Here is a 13,491-nt window from a genome sequence, read left to right on the forward strand (position 1 = left end):
AGCAAATTTCTTAATTCTTTTTTGTACACAAATCACATCTTGAAATTTAAGCTGCGTATAGACCATTGGGTTGTTTTTCTCCCTCTGGCGATATCTGAGAGAAGCAATGTCGCATTTTGGTAGCGTGTTACGAAAGTAAATTTCCTGTGTTTGGGTATTCAGTCCCGTAAAATGTGGTTCTGCAAAACAGAGGATGCACGTGGGACTTCGCATCCCTCAGGGGTTAGTACATTCTGCCAGTCAGTATAACCCTTTTGTTACAGAAGAAGTGAAACCTTTTGACTGGGATCGCAAGTGAGATGACATATTGAGTAGTCGACAGTGATGAGAGTTTCTGGTGGGCAGCTGCAAAGATGGTTTATGGGAGTGCTCAGTCTTTGTGTCAGTACATCATTGTACATTGATATACTGCAGTCTCCGACAACTCAGTACCACCGTCAACAAAGTAATGAACAAAAAGAGAAGTTGTTGCAAAAGTTTGGCAGGTCTGGCAGCATCTGTGAAAAAAAAGTCTGAGTTTATATTTCGCTGTGATGATCCTTCCTTCGAATTCGACCCAATACTTTCAGTTGGATTTTTCTTCACCGATATTGCCATACGTACTCAGCTTTTCCATAACTTCTGCTTTTGATCCTGATTTTCAGTATCATTTGTTCTTTCTGTTTTTATTTACCAACACTCTCCTAATTTATTGTTGATTCAGTCAAGAGGGGGAACCGACAATCAGTCGGTCAGAGAACATTACAACATAGAAACAGACCCTTTGGCACATCATGTCTGTGCTGACCAAGTGAAGATGAAAATATTTTTCATAAATGCACCCGATAAACATTCTGCATGCTCTCTCTCCACTTTCTGCATTTGACTTTTTTTCCTTGGAATGCCAAACAGATATAAATACAACTGCAAAACATTTACTTATGGAATGATTGTTCATATAATCAATGAATACAGTAGATATGTCTGCATTAAAGCAGAGCATTTTGCCAAAAGATTTACAATGATGTTGCTCAGTGTGAACCTGGAAAGCAGGGCTACAGAATTTGTGATAAAAAGTATTCCGATGTGATGCTTCAAGACGCACCAGGATCACATCAACCTGATTCTGCTAAAAAAATACTGACTGTAGGAATGTGTACTGTCAGTTGTTCCCAGTCTCAAACGCCTTCCAATCCTTGGCAAAACATCGAAGTTTGAACAGGTTCAGATTGTCGTCTTAGTTTTCATTCGGAAGAAAGTGGAATTGTAATAATTTGATGTTCATGCTGCACGAAAGAAAAGAGCCGGGGCTTGCTTTTAGGGACTGCACATCACCGATAAAAAGTGTCGTTAAACTCGTCTGAATCCAGAAACCGCGCTAGAAATAGTCAGAAATTTCTCGATGAATTTCTTCAAGATGTTGATTTCAAAATACCTCGCACTAGGCATGATGGCGCATTTCCTGAGAATGAATTATGAAATGGAGGACTAACTGTGAATGAAAAGGGGAAAGTTTCCAACAGGGAAAGAGATGACAGTGAAGCAGCCATATGGAAACAAATATGGTTGGTTTTTCAGAAAATGCAAGCCCTTTTAAGACTCAGTTGAAATAGTAGCAGTTACTATCTTTGCGTTTTTTTCAGTTTGGGACGTTTACTGTTCCCGCTCTTGACTCTGTTAACATCTCGACTCTGCAGGATATCTGCTAAAAAAAAGACCTGGGCTGGCAATGCGATGGACGGCGTATCTGACTGCTGACCAGCATGACGTAGGTGTGACTCGACCATGTTCTGGTGCATGTTGCAATGTGTCTAAACTGGTCATGGTTCTCAAATCACTCGTTGCAGCGTTCGATTTCAAACTAGAAAATTCATTGTCATTGGACACGGTTTCTGTGGCTTCAGGCATAACTCATGTCCCAAGTTCAGGACCCCCATTTAAGACCACACACTTGGCTTGTGCTGAGGAATTTGGAATTAGCTTTTGGCTTCGACATTGCTGGCAGCCCTATCTCCAATTCCTGTGCCTTGTTTGAACTTGTGGGTGGCTGTTCTCAAAGTGTGTCCCTGGAGGCAATAGATTCCTGATGAAGGGCTTGTGCCGAAAACGTCGATTCTTGTGCCCCTCGGATGCTTCCTGACCTGCCATGCTTTTCCAGCACTACACTCTCGACGACAACTGCAACAGATTCAAGTCAGTTCTTCCTGAGCGACGGTCTCCCACGTGTTGACATCGTTTCCATTTCTGGACGGAAGCCTTGAAGCTGTCTTTGCAATTTTCCTTTGTCGTTTGAGTACTCCTCTGAGCTCAGTGAAGATGATTTGCTTTCGTAGTCATAACTTAGGCATTCTAACTCATGTCTAGATTAGCGAAATGTGATTTGGGTGTTCGCAACTTGGATGTTGGGGCTATTGACGGCTTGAAGGACGTTGAAGTATTTTTTGATGCTCTTCACACCTAGTTCCTGTTACAACTGAACTCAGTGCGTCAACCCCTGATCAAGAAAATGTCTGGACTGCCCCTTGGAGGATGTCACAATTTTCGATTGTCTGTCTGTATTGTCGGATCAAACCGAACTGTGCGGCAGATGCAACACAGGAAAAAGTAAATTCGTGCATTTTGTCAACTCGTCGATTTGCACAAACAAAAAAGTGTGGATTTTGTCAAAGTCCACTGTATGTTCAGAACTTTCAAATGCATTATCAGAACAATTATTAATATTTATCTCATATTATTTTCTGCAGCAGAACAACAAAATGAAGACATGTGGATGCTGAAATCTGAAACCAACCATAACTTGCTGTCGAAACTCAACAGGTCTGGTCGGAGCTGTTAGGAGAAAACAGAGTGAAAAATTTGAGTCCGGTGATGCTTCATCAGAAAAGTGCGTGTCCCAGTTGACTTTCAGAGGAACATAAGAACATAAGAACTAGAAGCAAGACTAGGCCGTCCGACTCTTAGAGCGTGCTCCACCATGCAAAAAGGTCAAGGCCGATCTTTTCGTGGACTCAGATCTACTTACCCGTGCTCTGACCGAGAAGAACATGGCAGATTAAAGGTCGGGGTTCAATTAATCTCTTTTGTTACATTTTCATCCTGCACGAATGTTGAAACTTTTATCAGTCCAAACTCTACTTCAGCATGAAGAATACCCAGCAAACTTGATGGAGATGTTCAATTCACAATAATATATGACATACATTTAAATATATAAATGTTAAATTATTTAGTGTCATTCAAAAGAGATAAATAACAATGAAGATGTCCACAATACTTACAATGGAGGAGCAATGGATTGCCACAATGATAATATAATCTTTACTGCAGAATTAGACCCAGACCATAAAATTTCAGTGACTGAAAATCGGCGCACATAATTTACCTGAATGCACCACCAGATGGTGTCCTTACCCCATAAAAAACTATTCACAGAGGGAAAGGAGAGGAATGACAATCAGGACCTGACAATTGTGTGAATTGTCTGAAGCACAAGCAAAACATCGTTTCTGCTTGTCTTAAGGAATAAACGAGTGACGAGAGTAAGATTAGAGTCAATCAAGGATAGTAGTGGGAAGTTTTGTGTGGAGTCAGAGGAGTTAGGGGAAGCACTAAATGAATATTTTTCAACAGTATTCACTCTAGAGAACGATAATGTTATCGAGGAGATTACTGAGATACAGGCTACTAGACTAGGTGTGATTGAGGTTCACAAGGAGGAAGTATTAGAAATCCTGCAGAGTGTGAAAACAGATAAGTCCCCAGGCCCGGATGGGATTTATCCTAGGATCCTCTGGGAAGCCACGGAGGAGATTGCTGAGCCTTTGGCATTGATCTTTAAATCGTCATTGTCTACAGGAATAGTGCCAGAAGACTGGAGGATAGCAAAAGTGGTTCCCCTGTTCAAGAAGGGGAGTAGAGACAATTCTGGTAATTATAGACCAGTGACCCTCACTGCAGTTGTTGGTAAAGTGTTGGAAAAGGTTATAAGAAATAGGATTTATAAACATCGAGAAAAGAATAATTTGATTAGGGATAGTCAGTACGGTTTTGTGAAGGGTAGGTCGTGCCTCACAAACCTTAATGAGTTCTCCCCACAGTAGGCTATTGTACAAAATTCAGAGGAATGGGATTGTGGGAGATATAACAGTTTGGATCAGTAATTGGCTTGCTGAAAGAAGACAGAGGGCGGTGGTTGATGGGAAATGTTCATCCTGGAGTCCAGTTACCAGTGGTGTACCGCAAGGGTTGATTTTGGGTTCACTGCTATTCGTCATTTTTATAAACGTCCTGGATAAGGGCGAAAAAGGGTGGGTTAGTAAAGTTGCAGACGACACTAAGGTCGGTGGAGTTGTGGATAGTGACAAAGGGAGAGACATCGATAAGCTGCAGAGCTGGGCTGAGAGGTGGCAAATGGAGTTTAAAGCGGACACGTGTGAGGTGATTCACTTTGGTCTGAGTAACCATAATGCAAAGTACTGGGCTAATTGTAAGATTCTTGGTAGTGTAGATGAGCAGAGACATATCAGTGTCCAGGTACACAGATCCTTGAAAGTTGTCACCCAGGTTGACAGGGTTGTTAAGAAGGCATACAATGTTTTAGCTTTTATGAATAAAGGAATCGAGTTCCAGAACCATGCGGTTATGCTACAGCTGTACAAAACTCTAGTGCGGCCGCACTTGGAGTATTGTGCATTTCTGGTCACCGCATTGTAAGAAGGGTGTGGAAGCTTTGGAAAGGGTGCAGAGGAGATTTACTAGGATGTTGCCTGGTATGGAGGGAAGGTCCTACGAGGAACGGCTGAGGGACTTGAGGTGGTTTTACTTAGAGAGAAGAAGGTTGAGAGGTGACTTAATAGAGACATATAAGATAATCAGAGGGTTAGATAGGGTTTACAGGAAAAGCCTTTTTCCAAGAATGTTGACGGCGAGCACGGGGGTGGGGTGGGGGGGGGCGGGGCTGGCATAGCTTTAAATAGTAGGGTGATAGTTATAGGACAGATGTCAGAGGTAGTTTCTTTACTCAGAGAGGAGTAAGGGCATGGAATGCTTTGCCTGCAACGGTAGTAGATTCGTCAACTTTAAGTACATTTAAGTCGTCATCGGACAAGCATATGGACGTACATGGAATAGTGCAGGTTAGATGGGCTTCAGATTGGTGTGACAGGGCGGTGCAACATCGAGGGCAGATGGGCCTGTACTGCGCTGTAATATTCTATGTTCCATTGTATAATATTGATCAACTCATAACGTTGGGAAATCATGAAAATAACCTTGATTTTCATGTGGTTAAAGGAAAGAGCACAACATTTGACTTCAGGTGCAGAATATATGTGTGGATGTCGAGGTTATATGTGGGGTGCACTGAGTTCTTTGGATCGGCTAATACTGTGAAAGACTTAACCTGAATTTGAGTTTTGTCAAGAGAGGCATGGCTTATGTGATCCAGCGAAAACATGAAAACTGTTGTGATCATTGTGGAAGACGTGATGAGTGTTCATCTTGATTGTTTCAACGTGAGAGACAACGTGAGTGATTTAAATAAGTATATGTCATAGTATAGGGTGTAGGTTTGCTCGCTGAGCTGTAGGTTTGATATCCAGACGTTTCATTACCTGGCGAGGTAACATCATCAGTGGCAACCTCCATGTGAAGCGCTTCACTCGGAGGTCGCCACTGATGATGTTACCTAGCCAGGTAATGAAACGTCTGGATATCAAACCTACAGCTCAGCGAGCAAACCTACACCTTAAACCTAAACCTGAGCTACAAACCTTCACAAACCTTGCGTAGATGTAATAGTGCTGAGAGACGAATGAGGGAGAAGAAGGAACGAAGGAACGGAAGAATGGCGACTGTGAGGGAAGGAGTGGAGGAGAGAAAGAGATGAATATCAAATGATACAGCTTGGACCACTGGAAGTGCAAAATAGTCATCACAGGCATAGATTACAGTTTAGTATCGCTTTCTTGAAGACATATCTTCTGCTAGTTTTACTTTCCATTAGTCTTTCACAGAGGGTATCAAAGATGTAAAATGGACTGCCCATATTTCCAGTACAGAAGTTAGAACGTACAAACGTCATTTAATGTTGAGAGTGAGAGCGTGTGTTAAAAAACTCAGCCACTCTGATCGACGGAAAACATGAAAAAGTTATTTGCACCCAGCGGGAGATGTGGAGGGAGACAACAAGTTCATCTCGGAACTTGTTCTGGGATATTGCATCAATGAAGACGTTTTTGCATGAACTTAGTATCTGCAGCATGTTCATCGTTTCTTGGAGAATAAACTGCGGGTCAGTGAAGTCCAAGCCGCTGATGTATGCCTCACCAGTAACCCGTACATAGCGGAAGCGCCGGACACGGTGACCCATAGAAGGAGGATGCTGAACGAGATAGTGAAAAGAAGTATGATGGACCTCTTACGGTTGGTCATCTCTTGGTCTCCGTGGCTTGCTGTGTCCTGGAGCCTCGTTCGGGCACTGCTGGCCGCCAAGATGAATCTGACAGTCATGGCATTGAGCAGCAGAATAAGTAGGAACGGGAGAATAGGCGTCAAGGTGTGATTCAGCCAGTCATAGGGCGTCCATGCAGGTGAGTCATAATACGTGTCTCTGAAGTCATAGAACCAGGGCTCCCCATCCACAATTGCACAAGGGCTGGGCGAAGAAGTCAGAAGGCAGGCTTCTTGATGTAGCTCAAAGCACAAACCACTCCGATGACCAACGTTCCAATGATGCAGCTTTCTCGGTGCAGTAACTTGTCTTCAGACTCTGGTCGCAGGTGGCCACGAGCAATGGTGCATGTCACAGTTACCCAGACTGAGCCATCTCGGCTGGCTTAGATTATCTTGGTGCTGACTGCGCAGGCAGTGGTCGTGGACAGGGCACTGCATCGGAGGTAAATGTCGCCAATCCGATTCAGGATGCACCAAGTGATGATCGCAAGAAAGTCGCTCACTACTATCCCCACCAAGTAAAAGGTGGTGCACCCAGAGAATCCGCATGATCCTCGTAATAGTATGACGATCACTAGCAAGTTGGCTGGGGGAAATTGCAAACGAATTTTGAACTGACTTGAGTAATCACTAGTTGTACTTTTAACCTTTAAAATAATGACGTATCTGCAATAATTTTCTTCGGAATTATCATATTGTCTGTGCATACAAATATCGAACACAATGATAGTGCATTATTCCAGGCAATAGCCAAAACAGCAGTTCGACGTTTCTAGCATCGTAATGGAATTTTATTTTTTTTTAGTTAATCTGATTATTATTATTCATGCAATGCCACACATTACAAAGCACAAATCAATAATCTAATAACCAATTGTTCTATAATTGCTCAATATAGCAGTTTGGATATAATGTTGCTGTGCACTACAAACGCGTGCAGGTTAGTATAACTCAATACTTTACATATACATAGCAATCTAGGCTGTTCCCTTCAACGGTGAATATCAGAAAAAAAGGATGATCCTGAAATTTAATAGAAAATACTTTGTTGCACTTAAAAACAAATACTTAGAATCTGTTACTTACCAGGGACACCAGTAGTAGCAAGAGCTGAATAATAAAGGGCATAGAATGAGACATTCGCTGGGCCATGCATTACTTGTTATAAACTAATAGAAATCTCAAAACTCCTCGCTTTAGCTCTGTGACATAAACAAAACGTTCTCCAATTTAAAGTATTTTAGAGTCGTGAGAGTTTGGAACATTTACTTTCGTTTCAGGTCCAGTGAACGAAACTAACATATCGCCATTTAATGCCTGCTAAGTAATATTGGAATATTGCACAATTGCACACACGTAAAACGAGAACAGCAACCTGCAAATTCTGAAGACCCCTTCCACGTGTTTTGATTACTCCATCAAATAGAGTTCCAATTTCAAAATGTGCGCTTAAGTCTTATGCATTATCTGAAGGACATCTAAGTCCTTCTGTGCATTTTTCCCAACTGTTTCTAATCTTTACTTGTGAAATTAGTTAAAGATTTTCCTTCTCCGGGTTTGCTCTCTCAACTTTCGTCTTTAAATAAAGCTCAAAAGTTTGATATGACTGTTTCCCAATAATGGATGATATCTGAGGAGGAGTCCGCGCATGAAAATCCCTGGATGGTGAGAACAGAAAACGTATACTGAAAGTTGATAAATCCCTGGACCAAATGGGGTCCATTCTAGAGTTGGACAATAACTTGGGCTACTATCATGTCTGACTTTCTCCTCCCCAGTCCAACATCGCACCATCACATCATCTGTCAATGTGATCATTCCAGAATAAAAATCGCTCTCCCATCACTGAGTTAATGCCAAGTAGCTGTTTGTCCAATTCGAAATTGCAAGAATGATGTGGTTGCCATGAACATATTCATATCAAGCACGGGCCATCCTTCAACCCATAAATGTTGACCGACGTTGGCACCTTACCACAGATGTCTTAGCCTTTACAATCTCATCCTTCAAATTTTCAGATGCTTCAGAGTCTAGCCGCATCCTTTCCCGCAGCATCGTGCAACGGTCTGAAATCTCATGTTAATTTTGATGCTATGTCCTGTGCACTCCTCAATTGAATACAAAAAACTGTGATGGTTATAGATTAAGTGACTGAAACCCAAATTGTTGGAATTGTTACCTTAGCAGCTCGGCTTCTGCTCTCTTCTTTCAGACGTTCCTTATAACAAACCATTTGTCAATATCTCATATTCCTCGGAAGTAAATTGTTCTGGTGTCTGCTGTATGCAGCGTGATAACTTGAGTCGAGGTGAAACCGCACGTTCTAATAATTGAGAAACAATATCGTTTTGACAAAGTATTTAAAAGATAATGATCCGAAATATGCGAGAATTCACAGCAGAAAAGCAAGCTCATAGAAGCTTAAAAACGGTGCATCACCACTGACATATTTTCGACTAAACTTCATTTAAGTCCGAAGACTATAATAGCAATGCTGTTGTCCTTTAGGAATTCCATACTTTATTACACCCTTCCACAGCACATATTGTAGATTCGTTTAATCACTGAATGTAGGTTGATATTACAAAGTATCTCCTAAAGTACAGCCACAAAATACTTCATATTTAGATGCTGCAATGAAAGCCGTGCATAAAGGCATTTTACCACACTATGATAGACAATTCATCCTGCAATGGACCAAATTGCATTTTACTGAATAGGGTTGAAACTCAATCTGTGACAATATTACAGTTTAATGTTCATGCACTGTCATTCACCACAGTTCTCAGTTCAGCGTCGCTTAGATCATTTTTCTATCAGTTCACTGCATGCAAAATTGAAGAACACGGTGCCCCTCATCATAATGAAATCGGAAGTAATGCACGATGATTTAGCACAAATATTATTTCATGATGTATTATTCGGACAGAAAACCTGTTGAAGTGCCTGAAAATAAAAAGAGCTGCATGTTGGCAAAGTGCTACCGAATCCTGGAAGGGAAACAAATAAACTTCTGGAAATACACGATGAGGTAATCGTTTCTCTCGAAAATCAGTGACTTACCGAGGGGCACCGATAGCAGCGAGACTTCAATTGGAAATGACAAAGAATGAGGCAATGACTGGTTCGTGCATCTTCCTTCAGAAACTGCAGGAGTTGTTGTCGCCATCGAGGTTTGCTCTGTCACACATTGAAATGGTCCCTCATTTATTCAGTGTGATAGTCGCAACAGGGACAATTAATGTAGAGTATGCGCCCTACTAACATTTCGCTGAACAAAGAGATTACCTAATTGCTTCATGTCATCCAGCACCGTGAATACTTCCCTTTGGGGACAGGCTCGCTGTAATTTCATTGGTTTGTGCAACTTCACAAAATATGACGTTGAGTCTTTAGGTCTGAAGTCGAGAGAGGAGGGAAAGGTCTGTCAATAAATCCAAATAAAAGACTTGAGATGATGTGAAAAAATAAAATCCAGAGGATTCAGGGCACTGCAGAGAATTACAAAACTGCCATAACAGTTGGATGACTTTGTAATGATAAAATGCTCAGCAAGAACATGATCGCTACCTGCTACTTTTCAATATAAACTACATAGTTACAGAGACACGGCTGAAACGGCACGCACTGCTGCCACAAAGCATCCGGAACCAGGGTTCGATTCCTGCCAAGGGCAACTGTATGTTTGGAGTTTGCACATTCTCCCTGAGTTGGCGTTGGTTTCCTCCCAGGCCGAGATTGATAGGTTCTTGTTGTCTAGAGGAATTAAGGGCTACGGGGAGAATGCGGGCAAGTGGAGCTGAAATGCGCATCAGCCATGATTGAATGGCGGAGTGGACTCGATGGGCCGAATGGCCTTACTTCCACTCCTATGTCTTATGGTCTTATGATCGCTACCTGCTACTTTTCAATATAAACTGCGTAGTTACAGAGACACGGCTGAAACGGCACGCACTGCTGCCAAAAAGCATCCGGCACCAGGGTTCGATTCCTGCCAAGGGCAACTGTATGTTTGGAGTTTGCACATTCTCCCCGAGTTGGCGTTGGTTTCCTCCCACAATCCAAAGACGTGCAGGTCAGGTGAATTGGCCATGCTAAACTGCCCATAGTGTTAGGTGGGGTAAATAGAGTGTAGTGGAATTGGTCTGGGCGTGTTACTCTTTGCAGTCACAGTATGGACTTGTTCGGCCGAAGGGCCTGTTTCCATACTGTAGGGAATCTCATCTAACATGTTATCTTTGGTCGTGCATGAACGTAAACGTTAGAAGAGAAGTCCAACCTCGAGTCAGCTGTGCTATTTGGTACGATGGTGGCTGACCTTCTTAATAAGACTCGAGAAATCCGACGTCATCCAGTAAAAAGGAGCTAACTTGATGAGAACTGCATCCACAAACGTTCATTCGTGAGTAATAGACACTCAGGTGACAGAGCTATATTCTGCGGCTGCAAATGTGCTTGAACAGGTTGGATCACTCTTCTCCAGAAAACATGGAAACAGAAGGTGACTGAACAGGGATGCTTTAAATGATGCCCTTGTTAAATGAAATTAATTCGGAAAATCATTTTTATTCGCAACTCAGTGACAAAGTTTACTAGAAGAACAAATTGAGATGTTGAGACAAATGCATTCTTGTAACGGCACCTTTGAACAGAAAAGAAACGCTCATACAAGCAGTCGATGGAACATGGAAGCAAAAGAAAACTGTCAATATGTCATTCGTTGTAAAGTGGAGAGTGGTTCATGTGAAGCACACACATTTGCAAGGTCAAATTAGGTAAATGTCCTGCGCCTGCTCTGTAGATTCTTTTTAATATAAAGTTCAGAAAACGCTAGGCCCGGACAAGACGGGAGACAATTAAACAATTGACTGGAGGGAATTGGGATGGTCATATACGCTGAAGAGGAATTTCCCACTGAGGAACAGTAAAACCGCAGCTGAACCAACACAAACTGAAACCAACCGACAACTCAGAGACTTTGGAACAAACTCCCACGATGGCACAAACCACAAAGAGAACAAAGTATTGGTAGAAATAAAAAGAAATTGACTGTGAACATTCAAAATAGTTTGAAATCGATGATATCGAGCCTCCTTATGGCCAACAATAGACAAAAAAGGACCGATTGAACATTACCTAAATTGTTGACATGTCAAAATTTCTGATCTCTGACAGTCAGTGTGCAATTTTAATGAATTTATACTTTTGATTAAATTTTCCTGTGAGCAGTTCCGGATAGAACTGAAGTGGACCTCTCTCAGAAACGTGCCTTTTGGAAATGAAACGTGCCGCTGATGTCTGAATGTATATTTAGAATTATGTTTCTTCAGAAAAGATTATGAAATGAAAACTAAAAACACGCACTCACACAACACAGAGGAATGCTACTCGATATGCATGCAATCCCCACCCATGAAGCTGGGACCCAGTTAGTCCTCAAGCTTTTGATTTTTCTCAATAATCCAACGTGCATTTCTCGATCAAATAATAATTCAATTAGAAGACATGAGTTAATGACGAATCTGCTCATGTTATTCACCTCTTGTGTAAAATGTCACATGCCATCTCCTTAACTGATTGACTTTCTATTAACAGTTTGCAAAGAAGAAACAAGTTATGTTCGACCTGCTTTACTTAAAGCTAGAATTCTTCCGTGAATATGATGTTTCCTTATAAACAGTACATTGTCAAGCAAGAAATACTATTTAATCTGGCAGATTCTGGATAAAAACAATACCGCTCAAACTCACCCAAATCCCGACCTCAGAGTCCAGCTCCTCACGCGTCCACCAACATGATTGTGTACAGCTGTCTCTACGCTCTGTGACACTGATTGTCTGTAACCGTACCATGTTCAGCGTCTCATGCAGGTTTCTCCGTGCTCTGTGTTACTGTGTCTATCACAGTATAATCTACCACGAGCAGACTTCTTTTTGAAAGCTTTCTTTGTGCTGTGTATCATTATGTCTGCAATCACCCCATGTTCATGTATTTTGAGCTGTCTCCGCGATCTGTGGCACTCTGTCTGTAATTCCCAGCATGTCCAGGTTTTTGTGCAGCTCTCTCCGTACTGTGTACCACTGTGCGGGCTGAGCGCCACGTAATGCACAGTAATACACAGCGGAGTCACTTGGTTGCACTTGCGAGATCATTAACCAAGCGATTTTCGCCGCAGCATCAAGAGAAGCAGAAATTCGCCCGCCTGCAGCATTTTCTTTATTCTGCTCTCCTGAGGTGTGCCTTTGAAGCATGTATTTCGGAGCTTGTCCTGGGGACTGACAGTACCAGTAAACTGTGTACTGGCAGAACCCTGTGTATTCACAGCTTAATGTAACAGTGTCACCAGCAGCAGAGGTTTGTTGGTTTGGACTCCGGGACACGAGGGAACCGAAACCTGTGGGATGACATGCAACGCTTATTCAGCCTTTGTTGAAAAGATAACTTGCAAAGCACAGTAATTATTCTGTTCATTCTGTTGACATTATGTTTGAATCTGTTTTGTTCCAGCGGAATATGAAGAACTGAGGCGTTAAGGTGACATTTTCTTTTACATATCTTCTTCTTGTGACGTGCAATACATTGCCAAAACGGGTGCTGGAATCTGATTTAACAATAAAGTTCAAATGGGGAATCGACAGCAGCCGAATCAGGCAGACAATGAAGGGCTATGCGGAGAATGCAAGTCCAGTAGGGGCAATTACAAAAGATTCTGAAGAAGGCAGCATTCACATAATCGGCGGACAGACAAACTCCAGTCATTATCTTGGAAGCTGGAGGGCATATGTTTAAGGTGATAGGGGAATGATTTAACAGGGAGTATTTTGCAGAGAGCGTGGTGCGTATGTGAAATTAACTGCCATGTGTAGTGATAAGCACTTAGAGACGAGTACAGTGAAATCAGGAAAGAATCATTTGGAAACGTATGACAGGCAGGAAATGTTAAAATAGATACAGGCCAAACACAGCCAAATGGAAAACGTCAGTTTGGGTTCCTGATCAATTGCATGACACTATAACTCCATAATCAATTTCCAAAATTAACCACCCAGAAGTAACCAA

This window comes from Chiloscyllium punctatum, chromosome 36 (assembly GCF_047496795.1).
Source record: "Chiloscyllium punctatum isolate Juve2018m chromosome 36, sChiPun1.3, whole genome shotgun sequence".
NCBI lineage: Eukaryota > Metazoa > Chordata > Chondrichthyes > Orectolobiformes > Hemiscylliidae > Chiloscyllium > Chiloscyllium punctatum.